Consider the following 7932-nt stretch of genomic DNA (forward strand, 5'->3'; position numbering starts at 1 on the left):
ATGACGAGGGCATTAGAAGCACAGCACATGTTCAAATACGTACCTGGCTCGCAAGACTTGTTCAGCGTTAGCGCGCAGCACATGTTCCTGGACGGCGAGAGTTCGCCAGAGACAAAGATAGCGTCAGCAGTACGACAGAGAAGTAATAAAGGAACGCTGCAGCGCTCCATACAAACTATCTGTTGCATAGCAGTCTGAGAGTGTTCGCTGATGACACTGTTGTGTGTGTGAAAACGTTGTCGAGAAGTGACTGTAGGGGAATTCAGGACTGAATTGGACAGAATTTCTATTTGACGCGACAAATGACAGCTTCATTGAAATGTAAATAAATTTAAGTTAATGTGGCTGATTAGCAGATACATTCCAGTAATGATCTTGTGCGTATTGAGCACCACAACTGATAGATACTAAGATTAGTGATTAATGAAAACCACTACAGCTATTCTAATACATACTTATTGTGAGTATTTATTGTAAGACTGTTGGCAGTGTGAGTTACTTAATTTATTCGTTAAGGTACTGTACATTTCAGCCTAATTTCTTAATTTGTTTAGCTGCAGGCAAACTGATGATGTTCTAAAGAACGAAACCGGTCGTTACACAATAAATATGTATAAATACGGCCGTTGTTTCCATTAATCATTAATATTATTTCAGTAATGTTCTGATGCAGTACTAATGGTATGCTGCTTGACTCAGTCACGTCGATTAGAGATCTAGGCGAAACGTTGAGAAATAATGTGAAACTGACCGAGCACGCAAGGTCAGTTGTAGGGAAGGCGAATGAGCGACAGCTGTTTATAGAGAGAGTTTGAGAAAGAGTAGCTCACCTGAAAATGACACTTGTGAGACCAAATCTTGAGTACTGCTCGAATGTTTGGGACTCTCACCATGACAAATTAAAAAAAAAAAAAAAACATCGAAGCTATTTCAGAGCGTGCTATCAGAAGGCAAAAAAAGTTCAGATTTAACGTGCCGTCGACGACGAGATCGTTAGAGACAAAACAGAAGTTCCGATTGCCGTAGGATGTATTAGGAAATACGTCGTACCTGTCCAAAGAAACCACCCCGTCGGTCGCTTCGATTAGTAAGAGAGTGCTACGCAGATCGTCCGTGAGTTTAGAAGGGATTCCTTGGAGGTGATACGCTGTTGAGGAAGTTAAGAAAACGAGCTTTTTTGACAGACTTCAGAACAACACTGTGGGATCAAAAGTATTTGGGCCCATATTAGTGGGTATTAATATAGAGTGTGTACACCTCTCATCCTAATGATGATTTAAAATCTGCTGGGGACGCTTTTAGTGAGGTGTCTGAGAGTCTGTGGAGGAACGGCAGACCATTCATCCTCAACGGACGAAACCAGGGAAGGTAATGATGTTGAACGCTGGGGTCTGGAGCCAAGTGGACGTTTTAACTCCTCACAAAGGTGTTGCACTGAGTTCAGGTTGGCCAGTCCTTTTTCAGCAATATTAATGTCTACAAACCATTGACTCACAGACGCTGCTTTATGACAGGATGCATTTTCATGCTGATAGAATCAATCGTCGTCTCTGAACTGTTCTTCTACTGCACGCAGTAAACAATGCTGTAAAAAGTATTCATACGCTTCTGCATGTAGAGTTCCCTTAAGAGCAATAAGCAGACTACAGTCTTACCACGATAACACCTTCATGCCGTAACACCATAACATCACCTCCTCCGTACTTCACTGTCGGCACTACACACGATGGCAGGCTACGTTCCCAGGCACTCTCCAAACCCAAACCCGTCCATGTGATTTCCACAAGATATAACGTGATTCATCACTCAAATGACTCGTTTCCAGTCATCCTCTGCCCAGTGTCGTCGCTCCTTTCACTGCATCAAGCGTCGCTTAGCACTGACTACAGAAATGAGGACCTGCTCCACCACTTCACCCTATTATTTTTAGACCCTTACAGTCACTGTGCTAGCTGGGCTACTGTTAGCACTTTGCAACTCACGAGTAATTCTTTCCGCAGTTTTAATGGGATTTTCTACAACCACTCTTCACAATGCTCGACGGTCCCAGTCCGCCAGTACATGAGGTTTCCCTTGTCTTTGTTCAGCTGTGATTGTTCCTTCGTGTTTCCATATCACCGTCACATCACCAACAGTCGACTTGGGCAGCTTTATAAGGGCTGAAATGCCCCTGCAGGATTTGCTACCCAGGTCACGTCCAATGACTCGTCCACATTTAAAAAGAAGTCATTGAATTCCTCTGACCGACCCCTTCGGCTGTTACGGCTTTTCTACTGACGACACATTATTCCCTGCCTTCTTTTATATAGCTGGGCCCGCCTCTGATGACATCTAGTAGCCAAAAATGGTTCAAATGGCTCTGAGCACTATGGGACTTAACATCTGAGGTCATCAGTCCCCTCGACCTAGAACTACTTAAACCTAACTAACCTAAGGACGTCACACACATCCATGGCCGAGGCAGGATTCGAACCTGCGACCGCAGCAGCAGCACGGTTCCGGACTGAAGCGCCTAGAACCGCTCGGCCACAACGGCCGGAATCTAGTAGTCTATTTTGCGTTACATAGGGGTGGCCGGAACTTGTGATCAGATGGTGTATTCAGCTATCACAAGCGAACACCTTGCGTAAGGACCGCGAAGATAAAATAAGTGAAATTAGTGCTTATGTGGAGACATACAGACAGTCGTTGTTCCCTCGCATAATGTGTGAATGGATCAGGAAAGGGAATGACTAGCAATGGAACAAAGTAGCTTCCGTCTTGCAGTGTACAGTGGCTTGTGGAACAGCTATACAGATGGGCGGACAAGGTTGGGAAGCGCAGTGTAACCTGTCCTGATATTCATCTTAAGCAACGTAGGGAAACCACGGAAAACGTAAATGCGAGTGCAGTGCTTTAAACAGTGCGCCACCTATCTGGACAGCAAGCAAACGCAGCACAGACCTATTATGAACGCAATCTCGTGTAAATACTAGACACGCACCTTACGTAAGATCTAGCAGACGCAAATCTGAAAAAACGCCTTGTCCGTGCGGAGGGGCTTATCAAAACGGAATGCAGAACATTTTAAGTTATCGAATCACGTTTACAGGAGGCAGGGTCTTTTACACCACGTATCACAGAAAGAAATCGCTATACATGTAATATTATAAGTAAGAAAGAGTTTGACTACTTACGTGAGAAGAATATCCGCAGACAACAAATTTTCCAACAAGTTACAGGGCTCGCAATTTTTTTTAATTTTTTGTATATAATTTTTGGTATCCCCGAAGGACAAAAAAATAACAGTACCACAAGTGACATCTTTGAAAACTCTTGTCTGCGAACTGTAAAAGGTACACGAACTTCTGCATATGAAAATTTGTTCCTAAAAAAATCATTTAACTGTCGAACTTAATTCCTAATCCGGTGGCTGTTTTAGTATACAGAGCTGTCACACATAATCGATAACTAACTGTTACGTAACACCACAAAAGGGTCAAGTACCATATGCAGTAAAAATATGACATCCCATTACTGATAGGAGTTTAACTAGTCTCGAATCATAGAGCGTCATTTTTCAAATGCTGATCAATAACTTTCTACAGCGGGGGTTTCCAGAATTATTGTAAAACGTCGAATTAACATGCAGTGCTGACCAAAACAGTGAAGTACTCAGAAAGGGAAGAGCAAAGAAAATGAAACTTCACAGATTTAGAGGGAATGTGATCTTATTTCAGTGATTAAATTATCGAGTCAAATTAATGTGTAACGTGGGAGTTTGAGCCTACTTATCAGTGCGACGTTCAGGCCCTTCTGGTCTTGATGCATCCACTGATTCGACTGTGAAGTGTGTCATAAGTTCCATTGTATACCCTTCTCACGCAATCTGGCCCACTACTCTTGTAAATGGTACTTGATATCCTGGATATTGGCGCTGAGGCAGAGTGGACGTCTAAGCTGGTTCAACATACAGTCGAAGACATGATGGAAATTTCCAAATGGCTCGGCAGTCAGTAGATGCGATGTATATGTACAAATTAGCATTTAGTTACAATTTCAGAAAAATCGGATGATTTATTCAAGAGGAAGATCTTGACAAATTGAGTAAAGTCAGTTACATGTTGGGCCATATCTGGCCCTTACACAAGCAGTTATTTGGGTTATTACTAATTGACAGAGTTGTTGGATGACCTCCAGAGGGATATCGTGCCAAATTAAGTCCAACTGGTGCGTCAGCTCGTCAAATCCCTAGCTGGTTAGACGGACAATCCCATAATGCTCCAAAGGTTCTCTGCTGGGGAGAGATCCGGTGACTTTGCTGGCTGAGGTAGGGTTTGGCAAGCATGTAGACAAGTACTCTCGCCGTGTGCGGGAGGGCATTGTCTTCTTGAAATGTAAGCCCAAGACGGCTTTCCATGAAGGGAAAAAAATAGGGCGTAGAATATCGTTGACGAGCCGCTATGTTGTAAAGGTACCGCGGATGACAAACAAAAGAATCCTGCTATGAAATGAAAAGGCTCTCATAACATCACTCCTGGTTGTCGGCCCGTATGGCGGACGACAGTTAGGTTGCCCCCCTTCTAACAGCCGTGTACCGCAAGTCTCTAGAGGAACAGAAGGTTCCAAATTATTGGAAAAGAGCACAGGTAGTTCCAGTTTTCAAGAAGGGTCGTCGAGCAAATGCGCAAAACTATAGGCCTATATCTCGGACATCGATCTGTTGTAGAATTTTAAACATGTTTTTTGCTCGCGTATCATGTCATTTCTGAAAATCCAGAATCTACTCTGTAGGAATCAACATGGATTCCGGAAACAGCGATCGTGTGAGACCCAACTCGCTTTATTTGTTCATGAGACCCAGAATATATTAGATACAGGCTCCCAGGTAGATGCTATTTTCCTTGACTTCCGGCAGGCGTTCGATACAGTTCCGCACTGTCGCCTGATAAACAAAGTAAGATCCTACGGAGTATCAGACCAGCTGTGTGTCTGGATTGAAGAGTTTTTAGCAAACAGAACACAGCATGTTGTTCTCAATGGAGAGACGTCTACAGAGGTTAAAGTAACCTCTGGCGTGCCACAGGGGAGTGTTATGGGAGCATTGCTTTTCACAATGTATATAAGTGACCTAGTAGATAGTGTCGGAAGTTCCATGCGGCTTTTCGCGGATGATGCTGTAGTATACAGAGAAGTTGCAGCATTAGAAAGTTGCAGCAAAATGCAGGAAGATCTGCAGCGGATAGGCACTTGGTGCAGGGAGTGGCGACTGACCCGTAACATTGACAAATGTAATGTAACATAGAAAGAAGGATCCTTTATTGTATGATCATATGATAGCGGAACAACCACTGGTAACAGTTACTTCTGAAAAAAATCTGGGAGTATGCGTACGGAACGATTTGAAGTGGAATGATCATATAAAATTAATTGTTGGTAAGGCGGGTGCCAGGTTGAGATTCATTGGGAGAGTCCTTAGAAAATGTAGTCCATCAACACAGGAGGTGGCTTAGAAAACACTCGTTCGACCTATACTTGAGTATTGCTCATCGGTGTGGGATCCGTACCAGGTCGGGTGCCGCGGTGGTCTCGCGGTTCTAGGCGCGCAGTCCGGAACCGCGCGACTGCTACGACCGCAGGTTCGAATCCTTCCTCGGGCATGGATGTGTGTGATGTCCTTAGGTTAGTTAGGTTTAAGTAGTTCTAAGTTCTAGGGGACTGATGACCACAGCTGTTAAGTCCCATAGTGCTCAGAGCCATTTGAACGATTTGAACCAGGTCGGGTTGACGGAAGAGATAGAGAAGATCCAAAGAAGAGAGGCGCGTTTCGTCAAAGGGTTATTTGGTAAGCGTGATAGCGTTACGGAGATGTTTAGCAAACTCAAGTGGCAGACTCTGCAAGAGAGGCGCTCTGCATCGCGGTGTGGCTTGCTGTCCAGGTTTCAAGAGGGCGTGTTTCTGGATGAGATAGCGAATATATTGCTTCCCCCTACTTATACCTCCCGAGGAGATCAGGAATGTAAAATTAGAGAGATTCGAAAGCGCATGGCGGCTTTCCGGCAGTCGTTCTTCCCGCGAACCATACGCGACTGGAACAGGAAAGGGAGGTAATGACAGTGGCACGTAAAGTGCCCTCCGCCACACACCGTTGGGTGGCTTGCGGAGTATAAATGTAGATGTAGATGTTGGTATGCCGCCGCTGTCTGGGGCACCTCCAGAGGCGTCTCTGCTGGTCGTCGGGGGTCAATTCATGTGGGACTCATCACTGAAAGCAATTCAACTCTGGTCAATGAGATTTCAGGCTCTCCAACCAGCTCGGGATTTTGAAAATCTAAGGCCCCAATTGGACATAATTTGGACGATATCCCTCAGGAAGATATTCACCAGGTCTACAGAACAGTGCGAATCTGAATAACTGCTTGCGTAAGGGCGGGAGGTGGACGAACGCGTTATTGACCTGCTCAATTTGTGAAGCTCTTTTTGCTGAATAAATAATCCAATTTTTATTAAATTCTAATAATTTGTTTGTTTATGCATGTACATCACATCTACCGATTTCCGTCCCGTGCGAATAATTCCTTTGGTGTGCGTTTTTTTTTTTTTTTCCGGAACAGATCTGGGGGTGTTACTGACCACTAGAATACTTCGACATCACGCAGAAAGTTCATAGAGACACGTACCATGAGTGGCTGGCCACTGGTCTCTTAAAAAATGGCACCAGGATACTATCGCTTGAGATGGTTGGTTGGTTTGTGGGGGTTGAAGGGACCAGACTACAAAGGCCATCGGTTCCTTATTCCACGACCATGAAACACCCACAAGGAAGAAAAACAAGCAATGGAGACGACGAGGGACGACACAAAACAAGAAGGTCATAGACAAAGACCAGAAAAGAGGAATGAAAAGATGAAAAGCACATAGAGTGTTACAGTGGTTGGCCGACCACGGAAACAAAAAAAGGAAAAGCCAACAACCAAGGGACATACTAAAAACCCCAATCTAAAACCGTAGGCCAAAGGCCAGACTCAACTCAAAAAAAGAGACAAGCCCTCAGATCGAGCGATAAAAGCCCCCTGCTCGAATAAAACTCAAAACTAAGCCTGCCATTGCAGCGTCATCCGTTAAAAGGGCAGGGAGCGTATCAGGCAGCGCAAACGTCTGCCTGAGCGCAGTTAAAAGCGGACAGCCCAACAAGATGTGGACCACTGTCAACGCTGATCCACAGTGACATAGCGGTGGGTTCTCGCTGCGCAATGAATGACCGTGCGTCAGGCAGGTGTTGCCAATGCGTAGCCGGCAGAGAAGAACTGAGTCCTTGCGAGAGGCTCGTAAGGAGGAGCGCCACACACTTGTCGTCTCCTTGATGGCCCGAAGTTTGTTGGGGGAGGGTAGGGTTCGCCATTCATCGCCCCAAGTACCAAGGAATTTTTGCCGCAATACAGACTGGAGATCACATTCCAGAAGGCCAATCTCCAGGGCCGGTGCACTGATAGCCTGTTTGCCCAGCCTGTCAACACGTTCATTACCCGGGATGCCGACATGACCCGGGGTCGACACAAAAACCACGGAGCGGCCGCAACGGGCAAGAGTGTGGTTGGACTCCTCCATAACCATCACCAGAAGAGAGATAAAAACACCGGTCGATAGCTCGTAAACCGCTCAGGAAGTCACTACAGATAACGAAGGACTCACCTGAGCAGGAGCGGATATACTCCCTAGGGCGCGAGAGATGGCTAAAAGTTCTGCAGTGAAAACACTGCAGCCATCTAGCGATGAGCGTTTTTCAGATCGATTCCCAAAAGTAAAATAATAACCCACACGACCAGCAACCATAGAACCGTCAGTACAGACTACATCAAACCCGTGAAACGCGGCAAGGATGGAAAGAAAGCATCAGCGGAGGGCCTCAGGAGGGACCGAGTCTTTCGGGTCTTGTGCCAAATCCAGCTGAAT

Source organism: Schistocerca americana, chromosome X, assembly GCF_021461395.2.
Source record: "Schistocerca americana isolate TAMUIC-IGC-003095 chromosome X, iqSchAmer2.1, whole genome shotgun sequence".
NCBI classification, from domain to species: Eukaryota; Metazoa; Arthropoda; class Insecta; order Orthoptera; family Acrididae; genus Schistocerca; species Schistocerca americana.